The following is a 27,693-nucleotide window of genomic DNA, read 5'->3' on the forward strand; positions in this document are numbered from 1 at the left end:
CAGAGTCAATGTGCTATTATGACCTAATGCTTCCTTGGTGTTGGAAGGAGCACAGCAGGAGGAGGCCCATTTGTCATAACCTCAGAAAACACTAACTGGAAGTACATTGCAGAGTTTTCTTTATCTGAAGCAATACTGCAGGAAATTAACACTCGACTTGAGTGTTGTCAAGCAAACATCCTATTTATGCATCTAATAATTAATTATATCAGTGTAGGTAAAAATTGTTATTGGAACATCACCATTTCTATAGCGAAAATGTTAAATTAGTTTCATATGCATTGGCATGCAGTTTTAAAACTACCACTACTCCGCTTGTGTATAAATGGAAAGTAGTTTGTAAATATATTGCTTCATATTGTTTATAAGTTAGTGATTTCACAAGAACATATTTTGCTTATATATCACCTATTAAGTTGTTTGAGAGTTTAAAGTTATTATAAGTTTATGCTTTCAATATCCCCGTAACGTTTTACATTGATCGAAGAAAAAAACTGCTCCTTAAACTAAGAAGTGAATGACTAGCGGTTACGACTATTTTATATTGCGCACACTTGGAAATGGCTGACCTAAAGCGTACCATGCACCTGCTGTACAAAAGGTTATTGCACCTTGTGACTCGTTAACTTACGTCAAAAAGCTGAATTTGAAACCGATTCTCCGTCGGCTATTGCAGGACTGTCCATGGAAGAAGGCAAAAGCAGATGGCGAAAATATGCAGTCTGTACTTATTAAATGGCAAACTTCGCCTGATGCAATTTAGATCATGCACACTTAATATATAGTTTAAAAATCTAACACTTTAATGTGCTGCCGGTACAACACAAAGCTGTGCCTGGCTCAGACTGCACGCGGGGGAGACGAGTCCATTTTATTGTTCACTTGCGTCATTCAGGAGCCGAGACAAACAATGATAATTGCACAACACAATGGGGAGCGGTTTCAAATTAAATTGATTTTTAAAGCATTACGCGCAGCCATAAAAGCTTGGCTCAGTTACAATATGTATATAATTTTCCACGTAAGAAGGGGTGGATAGTGGTTGGTTGAGTGATTGGTCTAAGGGGGCTCTGCCTGCACCTCACACTTCAGGATCCCCTCACACTCTCATCTACGTAACATAACGGCGATGGCAGAATCCGGGCCTTTGTACGTGTAAACATACGTCAAGGCCGATTGGCTCCGATCCATCAGAGGCTCGCGTCAACCCAACCTTCACATTACTAACCGCTCATCCCATTGGTAAACGTCAAAGAAGACAACATTTCCTTTTTATTCCCCCTTTCCTGCATTGTAAAACCGAAAGATAAAAAAAAATCTATAAGTCTCGCGCCGGAAAGGAAAACAAGCGAAAGCACTTTGCGCGATCGGCGGACGAGCCGCGCCGTTAAAAGTCGGAATCGTGACGTTTGAAAATTTTGCTCTTTCGGCCCCTTCCTTGCGTTCGTGGCCGCGTGCTTGGGTGGGGGAGGTGGACATCCAATCCGGAGACGGCATAGAAATATGCAAATGAGATTCGTTGCCGTGAGTTATTGAGCACGTGAACGGGGAGCCGGGTGCGCGCACGCACAGTGGAGTGCGTTGCGGGGGGAGAGGAGGAGGAAAGCCGCGAGAACGCGCGGGGGAAGCCGGGGCTCCAACTTCTGGTGAGAGAGAAATAACACAAAGGAGTGAGTGAGTGAGGACAGGCGGCGAGCGAGAAGATTATCACAACTATAAAACACCAGTGAAGCGCCGCTGGGGAAAAGTATAATAAACCGTTTTAAAAAAAAAATAAAGATAGAACAGAATTTTAATTCACGAAATTTAAAACGCACAAGAGCGAAAGAAGAGTGAGGAAAAAAATCAATTTAATTAAAAAAAGGAACACCAACAAAGTAAGTACGGAGAGAAAGTGTGTGAGAGTCGGCGTTTGGGTCGAGTTGGAGGAAATTTGACTGTAAATAAACATGAAAGGACTGGGAGGAGGAGGTGGGGGCAGGCGGTCAGCGATTGCTAACTACCACTACTAGAGAGAGTGCGTTGCCGCTGGCAAAAGCAGCCATTAACATTTCATTAATAGAGTAGCGCTGTCCTCATCACAGCCAGCAGTGAGTTTACTGTCTCTCTCGTAATAAATGAGTGTCGGCGCCCTGTCCTGTATTTTGTGTGCTATGATTGTGGGTTTCGTCTAAGTTTCTCCTCTCTCTCTGTCTCTCGCTGTGTATCTGTGTGTGGTTTGGGTACTTGGTGGTTCCCTGAGGTCATTGGCGTGGACTCGAATGGTTTGAACTAGTTTCTCACACACGCACCGCGGCGGCTGCCGCCGCTCTGAGGGTCAGGGGGAGGGAATGGGCAAGGAGAGGGGTCCAAGGGGCAGAGATAAAGGGGCTAAGGAGAGATGCGATAAGGAGGGAAGAGGCTTTAAAAAAACAAATTCTTACTCCTTTTGAGGGGCGAACTGTTCAACTTCAAGCTCAAACGGCGTGTTTAATGTTTCCGTTACTGTTTCCTTTGCCAGTCGTATTTCGGTAACAGCCACCAAAAGACAGAGATTAAAAACGCGCTTCTCTTTGTGGTCGGTTTCAGTCCTGCTTAGTTGTCGCTCTCTTTTGGTCCAGCCGGTGATTTTAATCTCTCCTTTTGATATAGGGAAAAGCGTGGTCTGAAAGGACCTCGGGTCTTTCGCAACAGAATCGAGTGTATTGTCGGTGAGCTGGGCTTTTAGTCACTTTGCGTTTCTGTAAAGCCCAAACCAGACGTGAAACTGCAGATCGACTTTTTTCATTCATTCATTTGCACCGTCTTCTTCAAAATAAGCCGATTGTTTCTTTAAAAAAATCTTAAGTGTGCGCGCGTGTGTTTGTGTATATTTCAAAACTGAGTTCAGGAGAGGACTGAAAACACGTGCATTTGTGAAAGTGTAAGGAGAAAAAAACCCAAGGTGAAGGGGGCATTGGAGAATGTTAAGGGGAGGGGAAGATCCCACACGGCACTCGAGCACTCGCACAACATTTCACCACCAACCACCATCATCAAGGCTTAATCATCCATGTTTGTCGTTGTCTTCGGCGGCAAGGACACACATTCACACATTGTAAACCTCTTTGTTCGAGGGGGTGGGGGGGGGGAAACATGCGCACACACTTTTAAAATAAAAAAAACTTACAGGTCAGCCTTCAGATTTCTGTTACCCACTGTATGTTCTGTGAATTTTCAAACTATTTCCACACGTTTCTCAGTAAACTAACTTTTTTCCCATGAGGAGAACAGGAGCTCTCCATTCGTTTGTTTGGTCAGCGTTTTCTCTCTGGACAGGCTGTACACAAAGAATCGCTCTTAACCTAAGATGGCAGCTTAATTTGGCTCCGGTCATTGACAGTAATTATAAGAAAGACTCAAGCTATCCCGTCCTCTGGTTACGCCAAGTTTTTTTCTCTTCTGTTGTCTTAAGGAGTGAATCTGGATTGGTAGTTTTTTTGGGGGGGGGATTAAAATCGCTTTTCCCATAGTGGTGTAATGGTCATTGCAAATTAGATTTTTAAAAAACATAACCGTCTGTTTTGAAAAAGTGGCTTTAAGTGCACTGGAAATAAGCTGTTAGCATGTTGAATGAGTGAGATTCGGAGAAATCTACCTGCCCTACAACGAGCTACCATGCAGGGCTGTAGGGGTGTCGCTTCCAGCTATGGAGGTGGAATACAGTATAGTGTAATATACCAGATGTATTTATGAAATCGAGGTGCAAATCGACTCTTAATCCTAATATTAGGTTAGGTATAGTTAACCAAGTAGAATTTGTTATCTGACGACTAGATAGATGCATAGCACTGATGGCTGTAAAGAAATGAGTAGTGTGAGCAGCCATTTAAGTTTTAAAAGGGGTCGACCTTCAATCTTTTGTTAGCGATATGGTATGTTTGTACTTTTCTTTATATGCAGTCGTATTTTTTTTAGAAAAAAACCTTTTACAATAGTTTAAATAACAATTCTGATTATTACATTTGAAAAGATTTCTTGCTCATCACTCCTGTCAGATGTCCTAAATTTGTAATATGCAAATAGTATTTAGTGATGCATGTATACATTTGTATATTGGTAAAGATTCATATTAGAAATTACATTAAGTAATCTGTGATTCTCTAAGATTGTCAGATCAATTACAGATATGGAAAATAGCTGTATGAATCTGAGTAGATCATGGTGCTTACTTTGGTGCTTGAGTAGCTTATTTTGTATTCTAAGTCATCAACCTTGAATATTAACTTTTATAAAATAGCTTGTAGAGCTTTAAATTAGCACTACTCCACAGATCAGCACAGGGATGCTTAGTTACGAGCAAGTGACATTGGGAGTGTAACTGGTCCAATGGAGCAGTGAATGCATTCTAATGACAGCACAGTTCACCTCCCTACTCTGCTTCCACACACTGGGAGCTAGCTTCTTGTCCAAGCTTTTTACAAGTGTCCTTCATCAAAGTGTATGCAAGGTTACATTGTGAACTGTGTTGGCAATTTACATTAGACTTGTAATTTCAGTCATCTGCTAGTGTGGTCTTGTGGTTTGGAAGTCTTAAGTTGCATAAAGCCAAAAAAAAGTACTTATCTGAGATGATGAATGTAGATACAAAATAGCATGTCCAGTTGCCATACGAACCTTTATAAAAAAAAAAAAAAAAAATTAACTTCTGAGATGAACATCTCCAGGAAACACTGGATGATGTAGGATATGACACCTGTTTTACCTATCCAGACAGCGATCGGAGATTAATATTTTTTGTTAGGTATCAAATGTAATTGCTGTCGAACTGTGCACCCCTACAAGAGCTTTTGGATATACATTTTGTGCAGGATTTTAGTTTGTGCAGATTTATTGGAATCCAAGGTACAGAAGTCAAATTGAATAACTTCTTGTCCTAAAATGAACATAAAATAGGCGCCTCATGCTATTTCCACTGATGTTGTGAACATTCAAACTGAGGCTGAGAAATGTAAGCGATGCACAAAACTTGGTTCTACAGATGTATTAAAGATTTGTTTTATATAGTTAATGATGGATTATATTTGGGTCCGTTTTGATTACTTGGATTATATGTGACATTTTTGTTAACATGTTTATGGCATGCAAGGTATTGATGCCTTGTTCAATCTGCGTCACCTCCACAGCACCAGTACTACCAAAAGAAACATTGAATTTCATGCGCATATGTGTAATTAAGTGAAATCGTACTGATATTTCATACTGGATGGCCCACGACAATCATTTCTACCCCCTCTTTTCCCCCCCCCCCCCACCCCGCAAAAAAAAAACCTCTTCTGTGCTGAAGGTGTTGGAACATAGGAACAGGACTAGGCCATTCAGTCCCCTCTCCACCATTCAATTAGATCAAGGCTGATCTGTACCTCAACTCTCTTTCCCTGCATAGATGCCGTTAAGGGGAAGCTAAATAAGTAAATGAGGAAGAAAGGAATAGAAAGATATGCTGATAGGATTAGATGAAGTAGGGTGGGAGGAGGCTCGTATGGAGCAGAAATATTGGCATAGACCAGTTGGGCCGAATGGTCTGTTTCTATGCTGTAAATTCTATGTAAAAATGACTTACTAAAAACTGAAGTGTATATAAAGCTGCTATATGACTAGATATTCAGATTTAAGGTTTTATTTTCTTGAAGTAAAAAAAGTTATTAAATATAAGGAAAGTAATTTAGTGCAAACTGCACTGATTATCTTGATGGGTGTTTTTTCTTTAACATTAAATATGTAAATCAGTTATACTGACTTACAGAATTCAAGTGCAAAACTCTTAGGGTTCTTAACTTTATTGGCAAAACATTATATTAAGTAATGATACTTGATGGAGTAGGTTCTCAATTGTCTTTGTGAACAATAAGTTTTGAGATTTACTGTGAAATAATATTATCTGTTGTACTGTGGATTCTAAAATGGGTAAAAGTAGGAAAAAAGGTTAAGGAATTAGTAGATGACCTCCAAATCTGATCTATTGAAATTATCAGTTTATAAATCAGAGATAACTAGGTGTCCACTAACTTTAATTTCTTCCATGAACCTTCAGATTGACAACTTATTTTTGAACTTTTAAGTAACTAAAGATTATGTGCATCCTTCATGCAAAAAAATAAGGTGCACACTGATTCTGCCCCTCCCTAATTCTACTTTATAATCAAGAATTTAGAGAAGCTTAATGAAATGAATGAGGTAAAGTGTTTGTCACAAGGATTAACTTATATTTTGCTTTGAAAAAAAAAAAAAATTAAAACGCTTTCTTATTTGTGGAAATATAATTGTGGTCTTCTGGTATTTAGTAGATAGGATGCTATATGTTTGATTTCAGTTAAAACGTATTTAGTATAGTTGAAAATAGAGGATTCCCAACTGATTTTCTCTCTTAATTCTTGTGATATGTGTAGCAATGGCCTTTTCTGTTGCACCACAATTAAGCAGAGCAGCACTAAAACTTTTAATGGAACACCCGAATAATGTTGCAAACCATTGGAATGGGCTGTGTATCTTCTAAATGAAGACCAGTTAGAGCAACAGGAGTATATATTCCAAATTTAGAATGTTAAATTGTGTAATATTCAGCACTCATTTCGATGGCTATCAAAGGGTTCCTTAAATTTGGTCTTGTAGTTTGCTTTATCGTGCATGTAGTATTTTAAAATAAAAACTCAAAATTTCAGAAATTTGAGACAATGTAACAAGTACGAAGATAGGCTATCTACTTTTATTGCCAAAAGCTGTGGTGCTTTCCCACCTCCCTCTTTGTTTACCCTGACTTTGCTGCCTTTGACACAGTTGACCACACTATCCTCCTCCAATGCCTCTCCTCCAGTTTCCTGGCCTTACAATGTTAACTCTGAAGTTCCCCAAGGATATATCTTTTGCGGGCATGGGGTCAGCTTTTACATGTATGCTGATGACATCCAGTTTAACCTCGCTGCTTCCAGTCTTGACTCCTCAACCAGCGCTGTGCTGTCTGACTGCTTGGTCAACATCAAGACCTAGATATGGAAGAATTTTGTTCATCTCTTTCATCAGCGTCACCACTGAAGCCATCTTGCTCCACACCCAGCTAAAACTGAGTGCCGTAGCACCCAACTCGTTCCCTCTTTTTGGCCAGTCCCTCAGATTAAACCTGGCTGCACAGCCTCGGCGTCCTGTTAACTTTGAGCTGAGCATCAAACACCTCCAAGGCCACTCCCTCATCCCCACTGCTGTTGAATTGCTTATATACAGCGTTATTACCGCCTAATTTTATTACTCCAGTGTGCTTTTGCCAGTTACCTGAGTTCTGCCCTGCATAAATTGCAACTCGTCCAAAAACTTTGTCTCCTGGATCTCATTCCACATTAAGTTCTGGTCCCTATTACTCCTGTGCTGGCCAAACTTTACTGGATCCCTATCAGTCTACTCGTCAATTTTAATACCCTTGTTCTCATTTACTAATTCTCCCATCGCCTTATCCCTTCCTACCTCACATCTTCATTCATCCCCGTGTTTCTGTTCCAATTCCTTTATGCACCCCATCTCATTTTGCTCTACTTTTTGCTGCAGAACTTTTGACTTTCAGCTCTGCACTTTGAGGAATTTAGGGAATGTTTCAAACGGGATCTCTTTCTCCCATTCCTCAAAAGCATTCTCAAAACCCATCTCTTTGCTCTTGATCACTACCCTTAATCCTTTTTCTTGGTTCTGTTTTTTTGTTTCTGTGAAGCACTTTGGGACATTCTAGTGCATTAAAGGTGCTATATAAGTGTAAGTGATCGTTAGTAATTTAAAAAGGAATTCTGTTCAGGATTATACTAGAGATAAGTATATGATTGATTATGTGGATGATAAAGCTGTAAGGAAGTGTGTGATGCATGCTTTTTTGAAATTGCAACTGTACATGTATTGCAACAGTGTTACAACACACTTACATAATCATACTATTAAGTGTAAATGGTATAGTGCATATATGGTACGTAGTGATAGTAAATTAACTTTATTGTGTTGCTTGGGTGGGAATTGAGATACTGTAGAAAATATCTAGACCAATTATGTACTTCCTGAAACATTTTATTTTTGTCCTCCTGAAGGTGTTGATTCCTTGCAGGGATATTGCTCCATGGGTGATGGTTGCCTTCTAATATTCTCCTTGTGTGAACCTTTGACAGTGGCAGGCTATTTGACTGGGGGGGAAGGGAGAGAGGTGGCATTGCAGCCAAGCCCAATCCTGTTCCGACTTGGTGCCCACAAGTATGCTTCCAGCAAGAGTTGCTGGATAATGATCCAGAATAAGAATTTTGGCTTTTCTTTTCCCTTCCTAACTGCAGCCTATCTCTAACCCGGCTGAAATCCGTTAGCTCAACCTACACTGGGCATCTGAACCTGGGCACTTACTGTTTTGGCTGTTAAGCCACTTACATGATTAATTTGCTAAGTTGATGAACTAGTTTAGAAAAATATGACTGTTTTGTGTATCAGCAGTCATGCAGTGCTTACTGGATAATTCCCCCCCCCCCCCCCCCCCCCCCCCCTCCCCAGGCTTCAAGATCTCCAGCAAACCTCAAATGTTCCTGAGCTTTTGCTGTGCATCCATGTAAAAGTGAAATCAAATGTTCTGGACACCGTTGGGAAAACATTAGAGCATTGGATTTTTAGGGTTCAAGGAGCAGTAAAATACTAACATTTTTTGTTTGTAAGCATGGGAAGACAGGGTGTGATGAATATGTTTATCTGGAAAGCTTTAAAGGGAATTTTGTGCTTGAATGTTAACCGAACTCTAGGGCAGAAGCACAGCTTGCAGAAGAATATCTGTTGCAAGAACGAGTAATGTTAAAAGGAGTTATGGTAAATGACAACTTTGCCTATCTTGTAAGTGTTTCTGCCTCATCCACCAGACAGGTTAGTTACTGATTGTGACCAGTACCATGTTTACATTCAGGTATTTGACCTCACTCTGAGTGCTAATCTGCAGCAAACCATGAATTGAATGGCAACAGCATTAATTTAGAGAAAGCGTGCTGTTCACAACATTGCCACTATTTGGAGGAAGATTAACCCCTTTTTCTGGAGTAGGGCAATCCTTTTGGTGAAATGTCATACTCTTTAAGGTTAAAACTTTGAAATTTGCATCTGAGTGTGCATATTGGATTTACTACCCTGAAGGTGGCAGTATAAATGGATACATTGTGCAGATTTTCACAATGCATGTGTGCGTTTTCTGGAATAAAAGGCTCTACAACCCATGCAATATTCTTAGCTCTTTCTTCTCTGTCTTCCCCTTGAAAAAATTCTCTAACTATGTTTTTTTTTCACTTCCAGTTTCCCTTCACTTTCTCCATTCCTCATTCCTCTCCTAAAGGTGTTGAGTTATGCTGGGCTATGATTCTGAGCCCGGATGGCTCCCTCATGTCTTGGGCAAGTTGCTGTTTTTCATGTGAGCCTGGACAGTAAGTGGTGGGCTGGTAGCCCATGGGGACGTTGAAGCTATGCCAGATCCTGTTTGTGCTTGTGCAGTTCCATCAGGGGTCCCTGGATAATGACTTGGAATGGGAACATTGGCCAGTTTTCTTTAGCTAAGGCCAATTGTTGTGCTGCCACTATAGACTTTGAATTGAACTTGGTAAGTATGGTTAAGTACTGCAACATGCATTGTATTTGCTCGCAGCCATCTGGGAAGTTTCAATGCTAAATTTAAATGATAAAAATGAGAGGATATTTTATGGGTAACTGCAATTATGGTAATGAAGTAAGTTATCAGAATTTCTTCTTGCGGCTATTGCACTCCTTATGATCTATTTTTAATATTTCAACTGAAAATTATATTTTCGTGAGAAAAGCAGGTTTGTGGTGCTATTGCAGTGGTATTTTCATTGGTATTTCTCACAGATGTTACATTTGCTTACTCTTGTCTTCTAATGGGAATATGGCAGATTGTACTAGCTCAGTTAAAATGAGAATTTAACTCTAGCATATGGTCAAATAGTACCAGTAATCATGGGATCAGGATTCTGATTCAATCAATTTTCATCAGTTGAAAATCTGAATGTTCCAATTCCTTTCAGATTATTTCAGACCATCAAAGCCTTGCATGCATGTTGGAGAGCTGCAGGTTCCATACAACTTGTATTGAGTACATAACACTTCTCCACTGTCTGGTACTTAGTACAAATTTATTTTGTATAATGTCTGAACAGTAAAAATTAGTTTATAAAGTTTTTTTCTATTTACGAGAGGATTTTTACGGCTAGCTGTACGATTATGGTAATGATGTAATGTAAGTTACAAGCAGAATTTCTTGAGACTGTTGGATTCCACTGAGTAGCCATTGATTGCTGTGTTAAGATAATTAGCTATTACACTAGCTAAAATTACATTGAAATCTAAGACTTCTGAATACATTTTTTTTAATGAGTACATAATAACTATTGGCATGGGGGAAGACTGGGGGGGTGATGGACCTTCCCTGTTTAACCATTAGTCGCCAAGTCAACGGAGACATTCAAGCCTGGAGACAGTGCAGAGGCGAACCGCAAGACTGATCTTTGATATCAGGATTGAACAACAATGAGGAAATACTAGAAAACTTTGGCTCTTCATCCTTCAAAGGAGGCAACTGAAAGGACTTCACAAATATACAAGATAGTAAACGATATTACAAATCTGTAGTACAACTTCAAGGTAAACCACGACAGTGGGAAAGGAAGCACGGGTTCAAACTGGTGAAATTTAGGACTGATGTAACGAAGTTCTTCATGCAACAAGCACTCAAGGTTTGGAGTGGACTTTTCAGTAGGAAAATGAAGGCAAAAAGTTTAGAATCATTGAATCCTGTAGCAGGGAAGAACAGTAGGCTTTTCTAGATTGCTAAGCTAAGGTGGGCTGGACTGATACCTGGGATGGCAGGAATGGCGTATGAAGAGAGATTGGGTCGATTAGGCTTATATTCGCTAGAGTAGAAGAATGAGAGGGGATCTCATTGAAACTTATAAAATTCTAACAGGAGTAGACAGACTAGATGCAGGAAGGATGTTCCCAATGACAGGGGCGTCCAGAACCAGGGGTCACAGTTAAGGATAAGGGGTAAGCCATTTAGGACTGAGATGAGGAATTTCTTCACCCAGAGAGTGGTGAACCTGTGGAATTCTCTACCACAGAAGGCAGTTGAGGCCAACTTTTTAAATATATTCAAGAAGGAGTTAGATATATTTCTTAAGGCTAAAGGGGTATGGTGAGAAAGCAGGGACAGGATACTGAATTTGGATGATCAGCCATGATCTCATTAAATGGTGGAACAGGCTCGAGGGGCCGAATGGCCTACTCCTGCTCCTATCTTCTATATTTTTATGGACGTCCTCATTCATCTAGTGATCTTCTGTTTACAAAACAGTTTTTTAAACTTTTCCTATGTTTTTAACTAGAAGTAGCAAACTTTGACTTGTTAAAAGGTGCTTATAAGCTCCAGCAATCAGTAAAAAAAAAAAAATCCACTCACTTTAAAATGTTTTTTCCTTTCTGTGTAGATAAAATCAAAAATTAGTGCTTGACTTAGATGTTGGAGTCTGTATTTCATTTTAATTATCATTCATTTTCCTCCCATTATCTTTCCTCTCCCAAAGGTGGTGACTCAAGCTGGAGTATGAATTCTGGCTGTCCTCCTGTGACTGGTAGAATTACCACAATCTCTCTCTACTATTTTCAACCTCTGAAGGCAGTGAGTCATACTGGGGCATGATTCCACTGACCTTTGATTGCTGTCCAGTACCTTGCATAAGTGGTGATGGTTCATGTGTGAGCTTATTGAACACTGGCTATTCAACCATCAGGCAGCACTATAGCTAGGTCTGTTCCTGTCTTTGCCTGCAGCACTATAGCTAGGTCTGTTCCTGTCTTTGCCTGCAGCACTATAGCTAGGTCTGTTCCTGTCTTTGCCTGCAGCACTATAGCTAGGTCTGTTCCTGTCTTTGCTTGAAGTTCACACATGATCTTGCCTGCACAATAGCTAGATAGTGATCAGAATTGGTAACTCTCTGGCTGACTTTTTCCCCTTCCTTTTTCCCCCTTTTATGTACAGGTGCTCTAAGGCCAATAGTGTTCTAGTGCATCCACGCCCGAGTATCCGCTAACAGTGCAGACCCGGGCTGGACCCTGGAATCTTTTAAGCAACATAGAGGTTGAGAGTTCAAATCTCACTGGCAAATTGAAGAACTGAATTTAATAAAATGGTAATTTGTGGCCTGGTTCACTAATGCCCGTCAGGGTAGGGACACTTAAATGCTCTCTGAAATGGTATAACAAGCCACTCGATGTCAAAGGAAAAAAAACACATGATGGCTCTGCAATAACTTTTTCACAGTAACTAGGGATGACCAATAAATGTTGCCTTGCCAGTGTCATACAAATCCCAGGAACAAAATTTTAAAAGATGTCTGTATGGCTGAGTTCCATTTGAGCAGTGAATTTACCTTCATGGAGCACAGAATGTACTCTGGGTGGGGGATTTCAATGTCCATCACCAAGAGTGGCTTAGTAGCACCACTACTGATGGAGCTGGCCGAGTCCTGAAGGACATCGCTGCCAGACTGGGCTTGCGGCAGTTGGTGAGAGAAACAATATGAGGGAAAAACCTACTTGACCTCGTTCTCACCAAGCTACCTGTTGCAGATGCTTCTCTCCATGACAGTATTGGTAGGAGTGACCACCACACAGTCCTTGTGGAGATGAAGTCCCGTCTTCACCCCCTTCATTGTGTTATGTGGCACTTCTGAATCTATCCTATTTAGGACAGTAGAACAGATCGAGCAGCTCAAAACTGGGCATGCATGAGGCGCTGTAGGCCATCAGCAGCAGCAGAATTGTATTCCACCACAATCTGTAACCTCACGATCCACATACCTCTCACTCTACCATTACTATCAAGCCAGGGGACCAACCCTAGTTCAATGAGGAACGCAGGAGTAGCACCAGACGTACCTAAAAATGAGGTGCCAACCTGGTGAAGCTGCAACACAGGACTACATGCATGCTAAACAAATGAAGTAGTGTGCTATAGACAGAGCTAAGCGATCTCACAACCAATGGATCACATCAAAGCTCTGCAGTCATGTCACATCTAGTTGTGAATGGCAGTGGACAATTAAACAACTAACAGGAGGAGATGGCTGCATGAACATCCCCATCCTCAATGATGGCGGAGCCCAGCATGCCAGTGCAAAAGACAAGGCTGAAGCGTTTGCAACCATCTCTGCCTCTTCCTGAGGTCCCCACCATCACAGAAGCCAGTCTTCAGCCAATTTGATTCACTCCACGTGATAATCAAGAAATGGCTGAGTGCGCTGGATACAGTAAATGCTATGGGCCCCAACATCCCAGCTGTAGTGCTGAAGACTTGCACTCCAGAACTAGCCGCACCTCTAGCCAAGCTGTTCCAGTACAGCTACAATACTGGCATCTACCAGACAAAGTGGAAAATTGCCCAGTTATGTCCTGTCCACAAAAAGCAGGACAAATCCAATCTGGCCAATTACCACCGTCAGCCTACTCTCAATGATCAGCAAAGTGATGGAAGGTGTCGTCGACACCTTCCATCAAGCGACACTTACCAATAACCTGCTCACTGATGCTCAGTTTGGCTTCCGCCAGGACCACTCTGCTCCGGACCTCATTACAGCCTTGGTCCAAACATGGGAAAAGATCTGAATTCCAGAGGTGAAGAGAGTGACTGCCCTTGACATCAAGGCAGCATTTGACAGAGTGTGGCATCAAGGAGCCCTAGTAAAATTGAAGTCAATGGGAATCGGGGAAAACTCCACTGGCTGGAGTCATATCTAGCACAAAGGAAGATGGTTGTGGTTGTTGGAAGCCAATCATCTCAGCCCCAGGACATCGCTGCAGGAGTTCCTCAGGGCAGTGCTCTCAGCCCAACTATCTTCAGTTGCTTCATCAATGACCTTCCCTCCATCATAAGGTCAGAAGTGGGATGTTCGCTGATGATTGCAGTGTTCATTTCCATTTGCAACTCCTCAGATAATGAAGCCGTCCGTGTTCGCATTAAGCAAGACCTGGACAACATTTAGACTTGGGCTGATAAATGGCAAGTAATATTTGTGCCACACAAGTGCCAGGCAATGACCATATCGAACAAGGGAGTGTCTAATCATCTCCCCATGACATTCAACGGCATTACCATCGGCGAATCCCCCCCACCACCAACATCGTGGGGGGTCACCACTAGCCAGAAATTTAACTCTGCCAGTATCTAAATACTGTGGCTACAAGAGCAGGTTAGAGGCTGGGTATTCTGCAGCAAGTGACTCTTATCTGTTGACCAATGTTCCTGTAATTTTTTGTGCACCACGCGGCCCCTTTAAGGGGCTGCGCCGGACATTCAAAATACTGTGCATGCGCTGTTTTTACATTGTAACAATGTGCAGCTCCAACAACACTCAAGAAGCTCGACACCATCCAGGACAAAGCAGCCCACTTGATTGGCTAAGCATTAACTCCCTCCACCACCGGCGCACCGTGGCTGCAGTGTGTACCATCTACAAGATGCACTGCAGCAACTCCCAAATCCGCGACCTCTAATTCCCAGAAGGACAAGGGCAGTAGGCGCATGGGAACACTGCCATCTGCAAGTTCCCCCTCCAAGTCACACACCATCCTGACTTAGAAATGTATTGCCGTTCCTTCATCGTCGCTGGGCCAAAATTCTGGAACTCACTCCCTAACAGCACTGTGGGAGTACCTTCACCACATGGACTGCAGTGGTTCAAGAAAACAGGTCACCACCAACTTCTCGAGGGCAATTCGATATTGCCAGCAGTGCCCACATCCTGTGAATGAATAATAAAAAAAAGTCTGTTCTTGTGTGAACGTCATCAGCGAATGCTAGTATTTGATTGAGACCCCTGATTTGTCACTCACCCCATCTCTTCCAGGAGGGGTCACTCGACAGCAATTAGCAGAAACCCTGGCTGCATTCTCTTGCTTGCCCTCTACCCCATAGCAATTGTTGCAATAGCTAAATATAGCATCTGACGACCACACTTGTTGACAGCAAACTCATCAGAAAGCAGGGGTTGAAACTGGGTCTTTGCTAGTCTGTATTGTGTGGCTTCCGATGTAATGTACATTGAGTCAATGGAGGTTGCTCTTTGAATTTTATGTTAAATAAGGCTCACTCCTGGATTGTGGGCTTTATAGTAATCCTTCATATTTATCTTGACGTAGAAAGCAATTTAATTGTAGCACCGTTGTCAATTGCTAGAAATATCTTGAAATGTTATATGTCTAATGGGATCTAAACAGATGTCCCCAAACCTAGCTGACTTTCCCTGTTCCCTTTGAATATATTTCTGTGTGAAGTATTAATGTAACCTGACTTGCATCAGAGTGGGTCAGAACAGAAATATTAAACTATTAGCATCCCCTTTCAATTATCTGGACCATGTTGCAACTTTGGCTGCTGTTGCTTATTGCATTTGTGTAGACATTAAATCTGTTAGCATGCTGCTATCAATGGTTGAGTCTGTCTGAAAGTTGAAAAAGCATCCATTGATTGTGGGTTGAGATAAACTCATCCAGTATGCAGACATATTTCTGAAGAGCCTAGAATCTTTAACTGGACATTTAAAATAGTGGTTGGCTTTTGTCCATTGTTGGGCTGCAGCATGAAATGGGATAACTGGACACAACCTCCAGACGCCTCAAAGCACTTCACAGCCAACAAAATACTTTTGAAGTGTAATCACTGTTGTAATGTAGGGAAAAGCATAAGCCAATTTGTGCACAGACAGAATCCACAAACATCAATGAGGTAAGTGACTAGATAATCAGCATTAATGTTAGTTAATGATATTGGTTGAGGGATAAATGTTGGCCAGGACACCAAGAGAACTCCACTGCTCCATGGGATATTTTACGCTCATCTGAGAGAGCAGATGGGGCCTCGGATTGTTCTCATCCAAAAGAGAGCCAGCACTGCACTGGAGTCAGCCTAGATTATGTGCTGAAGTCTCTGGAGTGGGATTTAAACTCCTTTTGACTCGAGAGGCAAGAGTGCTGCCACTGAGCAAAGGCTGACAAGTAGCCCATATTGAAGCAATAAAATTCCTTTCCCATTTTTGGTTTATAAAGGAAGCAATATTTCAGATAAAGCATTAAACTAAGGCCTCACCTGCTTGTTCAAATGGATGTAAAAGATGCGTGGCACTTGTGCAAAGAAGCACAACATTCATTCCTCAACCAACACGCCCAAAACAGATTGCCCAGTCATTAATCTCATTGTTGCTTTGTGAAAAAAAATAGCTGCTGCAATTGCCCACAAAACAGTGATTGCACTTCAAAAGTAATTCAATGGCTGTGAAGTGCATTGGGACAGCCTAAGAACATGAAAGGCATTATTTAAATAACTTATTCCTTATTTCTTTTATATTTTTACCCCTCTTTCTATTTGCTGATCTGTCTCTACCTTCTGTCTTTCACCTCCCTGCTTTCTCTCTTTCCCCCCCCCATTTGCTTTCCCCCTCCCCCTTTTGCTCCCCTTTCTTTCCCTCCCCGACAGTTACCAGCTGTATTTCAAAGACCATTTCTTCTCTTCCGTGCCTACCAACACAAGAGACAACCCATTCCTGCTCTGCTTTGCATCTATTGGATTGCGCTTTGCGTAAGTCCCTGTAACCAAGTCCCTTTTTATGTAGATAGGTTGTTGGCATGAATTATAACTCCCTACCAGGAGAACTGGCCTGATGCAATGGGGTTTGCCCCTTCACTCCCATCGGACACGGTTAACCCGCTAGATGTCAAGTCATCATTCAGACACTGCAACTCACCGGAGCTGTCTGGAGTGTGGTTCGGACGCATAACCTGGTTGATTTGTGCAGGAATGTTGTCTATATGGTAGCATAGGCATTATAAACTCCTGTTAAAATTTGTTTCTGTTGGTGGGGGTGGGATAGGCAAGTGACACAGCGTGCTGGAGCAGTGGCTTTGGATAGTACAGAGGGATTATTTTTATCTTCCCCTTGCCACCTTCCGAACCCTTGACTGGTTCTGTTTATACTTGTCACAGTGTAGGCACTAAATCACTTCCAATGGTTCCCTCTTGGTTACCTCAGTCCATATTTGGTCCCCTCTTCACTATTTATTTCCCTTTGGCATTATTCAAAAATATGGGGGTCTGCCTGTGTCCTGTGCTCCTTGCACCCTTGTCCTCACTCAGCTCCACTGGCACCCATTGCCCGGTAAGTTGAGTTCAGAATCTTTGTCCTTATTTTCTTATCCCTTTATGGTCTCACCCCACCCTAGCTTAGTGATCTCTTCCAATTTTACATGCAACCTCTGCTCTAACGTTGAGCTTCTCGACCTGTAATATATCTTTATTTACTTGTTCTGCCATCTGAAATTCTGCTTAGTTCCCTCTGCCTTGCCACCTCCCTCCTTGTTTTCACTTTTTTTCCGATTGTGTCTTTGGCCCTGAAATCTAACGTTCTACATTTTTTTTCCCTTTTACTTGACATCCACTAATCCTTCCTAACTGTAACTCTTGAAACATCTTCCTGACATGAGAACTGTTTATAAAAAAAAAAAAAAAAAAATACAAGTTGTTGCATTCAATTGTTGGTACAGATATTCATTATATATAAACCATCAGGTCTGTCCCTGAGGGAGTCTGATTAAGGCCAGTATGTTTTGCATATTTGGAACTTGCAATTTGAAGTTTGTAGTAGCTTAACTAACTTTTTGTTGCTAAAAATGGGATGTCAAATTTGATAAAGAAATAGCAGCACATGTACATGGTATTAATAATTAAACTAAGAATATTCAGTGTTCATCTATAATCTTTAAAAATTACTTTACATCCCTCTTTTGAATGCACTATAGAAAAATTAGGCCAAATGATGTCAGCCCACAATGTTGCTTTAAGAATTTGTATGACACATATCTCTGTGCGTGGCAAGTTCAAATTATTTTGCAGGATAGTATTTAAAACCAACCAAATGCATATTCACTAGATCACAAATGTGCATCTTAGGTAACTGAATTCATATACACACCAGGCTGTAAATCGTGGATTTAATTTAGACGATGCACTGGAGAGAGAGGGATTTAAAAAATACATATTTTATGTAGGTTTTATGAAGCTATTGTATGCCTGAGTGTGCATTTACATAATTTGAGACCATTGTAGATTTACACATTTTATGAAAGTGTATATTTTATGAAGCCATTGTACATTTTGATTCTGCTGTGCTTGAGAGAGAAGTACATTGATCCTTGGCATGACATGTTTACGGTGGGACCAGTATAGATTAGGGGGTTTAGTTGTTTTGGTTTCTGACCGTTAGCTTTGACCTGGGATGGGGGAAGAAGGCCCTGCATGATAATTGTCTTGGTTGGGATTATTACCCTTTTTGGCTAGTAGGTAGCTGCTTTGCTTGGGGGGGAGGGGCAGGGGCAGGTTGGGCAGTTTGCATCAAGTCTCTCAAGATCAGGCTGCTTGATATTTCCCCCATTCTGGGCAGAGGCTGAATATTACTAATACGATAGCAAAATACTGCAGATGTTGGAAATCCGAAATAACAACAGAAAATGCTGGAAAAACTCGGCAAGTCAGGCAACATCCGTGGAGAGAAATTTGAGTTGACGTTTCGGGTCGAACCCTTCTTCAAAACTGGAAAGAAAAGAAACTAGATCGAAGGCAGGGCTGCGATCGGATAAAAGAAACAAAAGAAGTAAGAAACTGAAAGTAATGAAGATGAACAAGGTTGAAGAGCCAAACGGAGATCCCGTCGAAGAGAACAGCCAGCCAGCATTTTCTGTTATTTCTGAATATTACTAATATTGATTGGGATACGTCCCATATACTTCAGCCATATGTTTGTTGTGGGGAGGGCTACACTCTGCCACAGAAGGTTGCCACTTCTTGCATCTAGACTTGTGCTAGCCTACTTGTGAAGTGTGGGTTGTCCCAGCAAGCACTGAGCTTGTCCTTTGGGATTGTAAGACCATTCGTGGTCCTATTGGTTCCAGGACTTGTGTCCAGAATGGTTCATTGTGGGGGCATCCATGGGAGGGTGCAATTCAGGCTACAGCCCTGGAGGGAGAGATTTCAATCAGATTCTATTTTCCTCACCTAACAGAATTGAGGGAAGTGGTAAGAATGACTTGAGCTTTTGAGAAAAAGTTGGCTTCCTTTCCTTAAAATGCGAGACCGTAAGATCTGGTGACACGGAATCCTTGGAGCCATGTTTAATGTTTCGGTTACTTTACTATCTCTCTCCAGTGTGTCTGGGGGTGAGCAAAAACTTCCTCCTTTTCTGCCCTTTAACTGGAGCTGTGGACTAAATACATGCTGAAAATATAGTGATGTATCCTTCTGCATGCTGTGTGAAAACCCATGTAAATGGATCATTTGTGAAGATTGGCCTGGAATTTGCGGTGGGAGTAACGGCGTTACCCCTTTGAAACTGACCAACTTCAGGATTTAGTGCACGCGCATCCTAACGTGGAAATCCTGAATGTTGTGGTCAGTCATTCACTGCTCCGACACTGACTGTGCTGTGCTAGCCACCCCGCCCCCCTCATAAGCCAGCATTCCATGTAATCCGGGAAATCAGTGAAACTGACACAAACTTGGGCTTTCTGCGGTAATATCGCTGTTAAATACCTCGTTAAAAGTTAGTCCTTGTTGGATTAGGTGTAACTGGGGTTTTAACAGCGTATTGACTGTTAAACAAACGTTATGGCCCCGAAGAACTAATTTTAATTTTGTGGTGTGTCAAATTTTTCTATTCTAATGAAAATCACAATTTTTAAGAAACTTAAACTTTTTAAAAATATAATTTTTTAAAATTTTTTTTCAGAATTACTTTTTTCCCCCCATGTGAGAGCCTCAATCTTTGTTTCGCTCTCTAACATTTTAAAAAGTCAGAATAAAAGGAACTTCTTCACTTCCTGGTTCCCTGTCTGAGAATTCTGCATTGTGATTGGCTGCTTAGACAGCTTGTTGTCACAGCTGATGGAATTCCCACTAAACTGCACATCGAAAAAGCCCAACTTCTCGCCATAGAGATCGCGAGATATTTGTGGGCAGCTTTCTTCAGGGCCAGCGGCCAACGACTGGCCCATAATTTGCAGTCAGCGGTGAAGCAATGTGTTTTGCTTTCATTTTCCACCTTTTTAGTAAAGGCAGAGGAAGGGTCATCGACCTGAAACGTTGACTCTCTCTACAGATGCTGCCTGACCTTTGAGTATTTCCAGCATTTTCTGTTTTTATTACTTAACAGCTATAATGTGGAGATGCCGGTGTTGGACTGGGGTGGACAAATGTAAGAAGTCACACAACACCAGGTTATAGTCCAACAGCTTTATTTGAAATCACAAGCTTTCGGAGCACTGCCTGACGAAGGAGCAGCGCTCCGAAAGCTTGTGATTTCAAATAAAGCTGTTGGACTATAACCTGGTGTTGTGTGACTTCTTACATTTAACAGCTATATTGCTTTATATTTAGTCCAGCATGTGGAGTTGCTAGAAATTACTTTACCCTTGAAACAATACAAGAAAGTAAGGGAAGAAAACAATTATCCTCACTTTCTATGGAATCAGTAAGTTAATTCTTTAAAATAAGTTTTTTCTCCCATGCCTTTTCCTCGGCTGCACACCAGTTGAGTCAAGAGGCCAGGTGAGCTACTTCCTAGCCTCCTCCAATGTCACATGCACAGGCCATCAGGTGTGCAAGTTAAAATATTAAGTCTGGGCTTGGTGGTGGTTTTTATGCATGGGAATAAGGTTTATGTCTGAATTTCCCCATTTGGTGAATTCCTAATATTGGCAGTGTTGGGGGCAGGACCTAAGCAGGAACTAGGCATTTCTCTAGGGGAGAGGAAATCTGAATCACTGTTGGTTAGTTTTGAATACCTGTCAGCAACTGGGTTAAAACAGGTTGCCCACTCCCTTGGTAAGGATGAGAGGGTTTAAGAAGGCAGAGGAAAATAAACAGGAAATTTGGTAGGGAGCTAATTGGGTCTGAACATCCTTAAAGCACTTCATTAGCAAAGAGTGCTGCTTTGTTTTTAGCAGATTAGAACGGAAAGGTATATTCCCATGTGTTTGAGGTAGATTCTTCCACACACTTCTGAGATTTGCCCATTGTATTGGTAAAGCTGCTCAATCTGCTTCTGCATCCATCTGTTTTTTCCTTATTTTATTTATAATTTTCATAGCACCCATGTGTATTTCTTCATTTATTTTCAAAGCAGTGTACGTTTTTTATTGCATATTTATGCCATCAACAAAACAAAAGCAAGAGAGAGAAAACAATTGTGCTATTATGAATTTGGTATGAAAGGCATATATTGAAATTGATACTGTTGGCATAAAATGAGAAGATTTGTGACAGTATACTGCCGAAATGCAAATTGGTACTCCTGTGCTTCCACTCAAGACCCATGAAAATGGTCAGATTCAAGTATTGATTCTCTGATAACACCTGAAGCTGCCATTACAATATATTAACAGGGTCCTCTAATGAGGCCATATGGGTGGAGCTTAAAAACAAAAAGGGGGCAAGCACTTTGCTGGGAGTGTACTATAGGCCTCCAAACAGTCAGGGGGAGATAGAGGAACAGATATGTAGGCAAATCTCAGAGAAATGTGCAAATAATAGGGTAATAATAATGGGGGATTTCAACTTCCCCAATATTAACTGGGATAGTCAGAGTGTGAAAGGCTCAGAGGGTGTAGAATTCTTAAAATGCATTCAGGAGAGCTTTTTGAGCCAGCATGTAGAAAGTCCTACAAGAGAGGGGGGGCGGTACTGGACCTAATTCTAGGGAATGTGGCCGGCCAAGTGGAAAAAGTGCTAGTAGGTGAGCACTTTGGTGATAGTGACCATAATATGGTAAGATTTAAGGTGGTCATGGAAAAGGACAGGGATGGGCCGGAAATAAAGGTTCTAAATTGGGGGAAGGCCGATTTTAATAGGATAAGGCAGGATCTGGCCAAAATGGACTGGGATCAGCTACTTGTAGGAAAATCCGCATCGGAGCAATGGGAGGCTTTCAGAAGGGAGATTGAGATCATACAATGGTAACATGTTCCCGTAAAGGTCAAGAGTGGTTCCAAAAACCACAGGGAACCTTGGATGTCAGGGGATATACGAGAATGGATTAGGAAAAAAAGGAGGGCTTTTGGTAGATACAAAAGGCTAAAGACGGAGGAAGCCCTAGAGGAGTGCAAAAAGTGCAGGGGGATACTTAAAAAAGAAATTAGGAGATCAAGGAGGGGCCATGAAATAACACTGGCGAGCAAAATAAAGGAAAATCCTAAGATGTTTTATAAGTATATTAAGGGTAAGAGGATAACTAGGGAAAAAATAGGGCCCATTAGGGACAAAAGTGGCAATCTGTGTGTGGAGCCGGAAGATGTAGGAGGGGTTCTAAATGAATTTTTTGCATCTGTTTTCACTATGGAGAAGGACGATGTAGACATAGAAATAGGGCGGGGGGACTGTGATATGCTCGAACATATTAACATCGAGAGGGAGGAGGTATTGGCGGTTTTAGCTGGCCTAAAAATGGATAAATCCCCAGGCCCGGATGAAATGTATCCCAGGCTGCTGTGTGAGGCAAAGGAAGAGATTGCGGGGGCTCTAACACATATATTCAGGACCTCTCTGGCCACAGGGGATGTGCCAGAGGACTGGAGAACCGCTAATGTAGTACCATTATTCAAGAAGGGTAGTAGGGAAAAACCGGGGAACTACAGGCCAGTGAGCCTAACATCAGTGGTAGGGAAATTATTGGAAAAAATTCTGAGGGACAAAATTTGTCTCCACTTGGAGAGGCAAGGATTAATCAGGGATAGTCAACATGGCTTTGTCAAGGGAAGATCATGTCTGACTAATTTGATTGAATTTTTTGAGGGGGTGACTAGGTGTGTGGATGAGGGTAACGCAGTGGATGTGGTATACATGGATTTCAGTAAGGCCTTCGATAAAGTCCCGCACAGGAGACTGGTCAAGAAGGTAAGAGCCCACGGAATCCAGGGTGCCTTGGCACATTGGATACAAAACTGGCTTAGTGGCAGAAGGCAGAGGGTGATGGTCGAAGGTTGTTTTTGTGACTGGAAGCCTGTGGCCAGTGGGGTACCACAGGGATCGGTGCTGGGTCCCTTGCTGTTTGTGGTCTACATTAATGACTTGGATATGAATGTAAAAGGTATGATCAGTAAGTTCGCGGATGATACAAAAATTGGTAGGGTGGTAAATAGCGAGGAGGGGAGCCTCAGTCTGCAGGATGATATAGATGGGTTGGTCAGATGGGCGGAACAGTGGCAAATGGAATTTAACCCGGAAAAGTGCAAGGTGATGCACTTTGGGGGGACTAACAAGGCAAAGGAATACACAATGAATGGAAAGACCCTAGGCAAGACGGAGGGTCAGAGGGATCTGGGTGTGCAAGTACACAGATCCCTGAAGGCGGCGGAACAGGTGGATAAGGTGGTAAAAAAGGCATATGGGATACTTGCCTTCATTAGCCGAGGCATTGAATATAAGAGCAAGGAGGTTATGATGGAGCTGTATAAAACACTGGTTAGGCCACAGCTGGAATACTGTGTGCAGTTCTGGTCGCCACACTACAGGAAGGATGTGATCGCGTTAGAGAGGGTGCAGAGGAGGTTCACCAGGATGTTACCAGGGCTGGAGCGCTTCAGCTATGAAGAGAGACTGGGCAGATTGGGTTTGTTTTCCTTGGAGCAGCGGAGGCTGAGGGGGGACATGATTGAGGTGTACAAAATTATGAGGGGCATAGATAGGATGGATGCTGAGGAGCTTTTTCCCTTAGTAGAGGGGTCAATAACTAGGGGGCATAGATTCAAGGTAAAGGGCGGGAGGTTTAGAGGGGATTTGAGAGAGAACTTTTTCACCCAGAGGGTGGTTGGAGTCTGGAACTCACTGCCTGAAAGGGTTGTGGAGGCAGAAACCCTCACAACATTTAAGAAGCATTTGGATGAGCACTTGAAATGCCATAGCATACAAGGCTATGGGCCAAATGCTGGAATATGGGATTAGATTAGACAGGGCTTGATGGCCGGCGCGGACACGATGGGCCGAAGGGCCTCTATCCGTGCTGTATTACTCTATGACTCTAATAGATGCTTGAAATTTAGCATGTGAGTCCATCAGCCTGAAGGGTTCATCCCACTAAATAGGTGGACCCATTTCTGGACACACTGTACCACTTTACATGGGTCTGAGTGACTGTGTTGTAGCGATGCCAATTTGTGATAGTACATCACAAATTTGGCCTAGTTTTTTGTTTTTACTTATGTGAATTTGTTGCCAAATTGATATCGTAACTGTTACAGCATTAGCCAGTTCTGACGAAGGGTCATCGACCTGGAACGTTAACTCTTTCTCTCTCCACAGATGCTGCCTGACCTGCTGAGTACTTACAGCATTTTCTGTTTTTATTTCATATTTCCAGCATCTGCAGTATTTTGCTTTAGCATTAGTCAGTTTACTCTTTTTCCAACCTTGTCATCTTCCCTCCCCTCATCCTGTTTTTGATGTGACAAATACAAAAGAATGTTTAAAAGCTGATTTGTGTAGTAACAGAGCTGTTTCTTCAGCATTGCCATGGTGGAAAAGTCAAACCATAGGAAGAGTCAATCTCAACTATGGAAAATTATACAAAGTCAAATTTTTACACTTTTTTAGATTTTTCAAATTGCCACTCAATTCTAGCATCAGTAACCTGTTGAAAAGAATAAAACAATTTTTGAAATTATACTAGAAATCATTCTAGTTCTTGGTTTTATGTTACTAAATCCATTATATTACTAAATCCACTATTATAATAGTGTGGGAGACAATTTTTCACATCATGCCTATATTGCTGAAACGAGTACAGGTAGACTATCCTTTATCCGAACTTCCGAAAACCTCTGAAAACCGAAAGTTTTTTCGTTCAGCGTAAGTCGTGCGCACGACATGACCTGAGTGGCGCAAAACATGACAGGAGTGGTCCTCCGGGGCCCAGAACAAGAATTCCTGCAGATTGTCGACACGCCGGCCTTCGCTCTCGATGTTAAGTGTGACTGAGGGAGCTCTGCCTTTCCCTGTGAGCAGGGCAGAGGGTCACAGAGTTCCCTCCTGGGTAGGAGATTGCAAGCCGAGCCGGGCAGTGTGAAGGAGGTACCGGGAGAGTGAACCCAACAATGCAGCGGCCTGTTCGATAGCTGCAGCAGCCCGTCTGATATAATCTTTTCTCCCCCCCCCCCCCCCCCCCCGCCCCCCACGACCTGATTTGCAGGCCAGCTTAGCGTAGGAGTCAGCCGATATCCGGCTTTTCCACAAGCGGCGGCAGTCGAGCCCCAGACCCCCGCTAAGTCAAGGAATTCAGAGAAGCAGGAAGGGGAATGAGACACGGAGCAGGGGGAGCTGGAAACAGACTGTGAGCGGCAGCACAGAGAAGCAGGAAGGGGAATGAGACACGGAACAGTCGCAAGAGGTAGCCTGAACTTTTAAAATTTATATTAAATACAAATACTAATTACCAAATTAATTTAATGTTCAGAGTTTCCCAGTCTGAAATAATACCTTCTGAAATCTGAAAATTTCCGAAAACCGAAACCCAGCTGGTCCCAAGGTTTTTGGATAAGGGATAGTCAACCTGTACTTGCTGAGGTCCTGTTTTGGCTGTCATGTCACTTTGGTTCTGGCATTGGGGAAAGGGAAATATTTCTAACATGATATTTCTTGAATTTAGTGATGTATCATATGAAATACTTTGCATCCTAACTGAAAGTTTGAACTTTATTAAGATGCACTTAAACTTTTATTACCTTTTAATTTATGCATCTGTCATGTTACAAATCTGTGCTAACTAACCAAACATTTCAAGCTATTCCCTAGGTTTTATAACTGGACCTTAAATGAAAATGACTGATTCTGTACGCATCCTGTAGGGGATGTTGTCCTCGTGTTATCTGCTATTCTTGTATGCAGGCAACACTACTTTAAGTCTGAACTCTGTATACTGCTTTTGTAAAATGTAGTCAAAGTTGTAACCAAAGTTTTAATGAAATGAGATAAGTATACGTAGAGATCTTTTAGATTGTGTGTACCATGATGTGTTTCATATATTGAGAGTATACCAAGGCAAGAAAAATACATCTCGTCTCAAGTGGAGCACATGTTCCATGTACTGCTGCAATCCTGTTCCCCTCAGCAGAAGAAGATAGTACCTGAGCCTTGATATGAGATTTTTATCTTGCAGACTAAATAATTTTATCTTGCATTTTTTTTAAACCTTTGACTTCATGTTTTTAATACGTTATGCAGTTTTGAGACCTCAGAAGAAGAATTTTGCTCGGTCTGATCATAAGCTTGTGATTTAAAATTCTCATCCTCATGTTCAAATCCCTTCATGACTTCATCTCTCCCCTATCTCTGTAACTTCCTCCAGCTCTCCAGACCCTCCCCGCCCCCCCCCCCCCCCCCCCCCCCTCACCAAACGTTCTCTTACACTGATTATGGCTTCTTGCGCACATTCCCTTTGACTACCTAGGCCCCATGCTATGGAATTCCCTACCTACACCCCTCATCGCCTCCAACTCCCACTCCTCCTTTAAGACCCACCTCTCTCTTTGCCTTGGTGTACATTTTTTCTGACTAGTATGAATTGCCTTGGGACATTTTTCTACATTAAAGGTGCTATATTAAATGCAAGTTAGTGTATTTGCATAATCTAATGAGATGTGAGGTAACACACTGTCCTTTGTGCATTTGGAACTGTTGCTGTGTATACTTGAGTCTGCATAGAAAATATGTGAAATTAGACTGTAGTTATAATAAAAACATTTTCTTCCCGATGTAAAGGATGGTGAGCCAATATGGAATGTTATGTGTATTCACAATGTTCAAGAAACCGTATAATCAGTAGTGAATTGATTGACAATCGGAGAAGGGGGGAACTAAGCAGCAATTGGAGAAAGGGATGCTGTAGGGTTCTATGATGCACTTGTTGCACTTTGAATGAAGGTAATCCAAACCATGCTTTTAATAAAAACAGCTTTAGTATGTAAAATATAGATTAAAAACAATTAGAGCATAAGGAAATATAGTGCAACCTGAATTACTTGCATTTCCATTATCCTCAAAATTGTGCAGGTACTTGAAGACCATTGGGGTGAGGGCTATTAGCATTTTTGTTTAAGCACCGTCTTCCTGCCAGCAGGATCATTTGATGCAGTCACAGCCGACCAGTTGACTGTACTAGATCACAGCTTCTCCTCGTAGCAATCTGAAACTCCAACCACTGGACCTGTCGCATGCTTGAGAGAGACTGCTTAAAATGCTTCCTCAACACCAACTATGGGCCTCCAGTTATCTGATTAGCAAACTCCACAATGCTGATTGCAGTGGCTGCTGATTTTAAAAGCAGTTTTGAGTGTGCCTGTTTAAACACACTCCTGTGGTGGTGGGGCACCCATTTAAACAGACAGGCTCACTTGATTTTAAAGTTTACAGCTTGGCTGCATTGTGTGATTGCTGAAGGTGGTTTCTTTAGCACTCATCTTGGTATCTGGGAGACTGTCATTGGTTTTGGGGGAACATTTTTGGCTGGCTTCAGGTTTGTGGTGAATCTGGTAACTAGAGTTGCACATGGGTGTGTAGGGGAGCTGTGAGCCACAGATCAGCTG

The 27,693-nt window shown here is 42.0% G+C and overlaps 1 protein-coding gene across 3 annotated transcripts in view; it reads left to right on the forward strand.

The window, feature by feature from the left end:
- Window positions 1-1,578: 1,578 nt before the first annotated feature.
- chd7 (chromodomain helicase DNA binding protein 7) overlaps window positions 1,579-27,693 on the forward strand; it is a 328,856-nt gene continuing 302,741 nt past the window's right edge. For 2 of the 3 annotated variants that reach the window (XM_085993014.1, XM_085993016.1), the window contains exon 1: window positions 1,579-1,877. The gene's annotated coding sequence lies outside the window, so the exon portion shown is untranslated. The remainder of the gene's footprint in view (window positions 1,878-27,693) is intronic. The other variant, XM_085993015.1, reaches the window with a different exon arrangement.

This window comes from Somniosus microcephalus, chromosome 7, assembly GCF_052327205.1.
Source record: "Somniosus microcephalus isolate GS21.2 chromosome 7, FLI_Smic_1.0, whole genome shotgun sequence".
Taxonomy (NCBI): domain Eukaryota; kingdom Metazoa; phylum Chordata; class Chondrichthyes; order Squaliformes; family Somniosidae; genus Somniosus; species Somniosus microcephalus.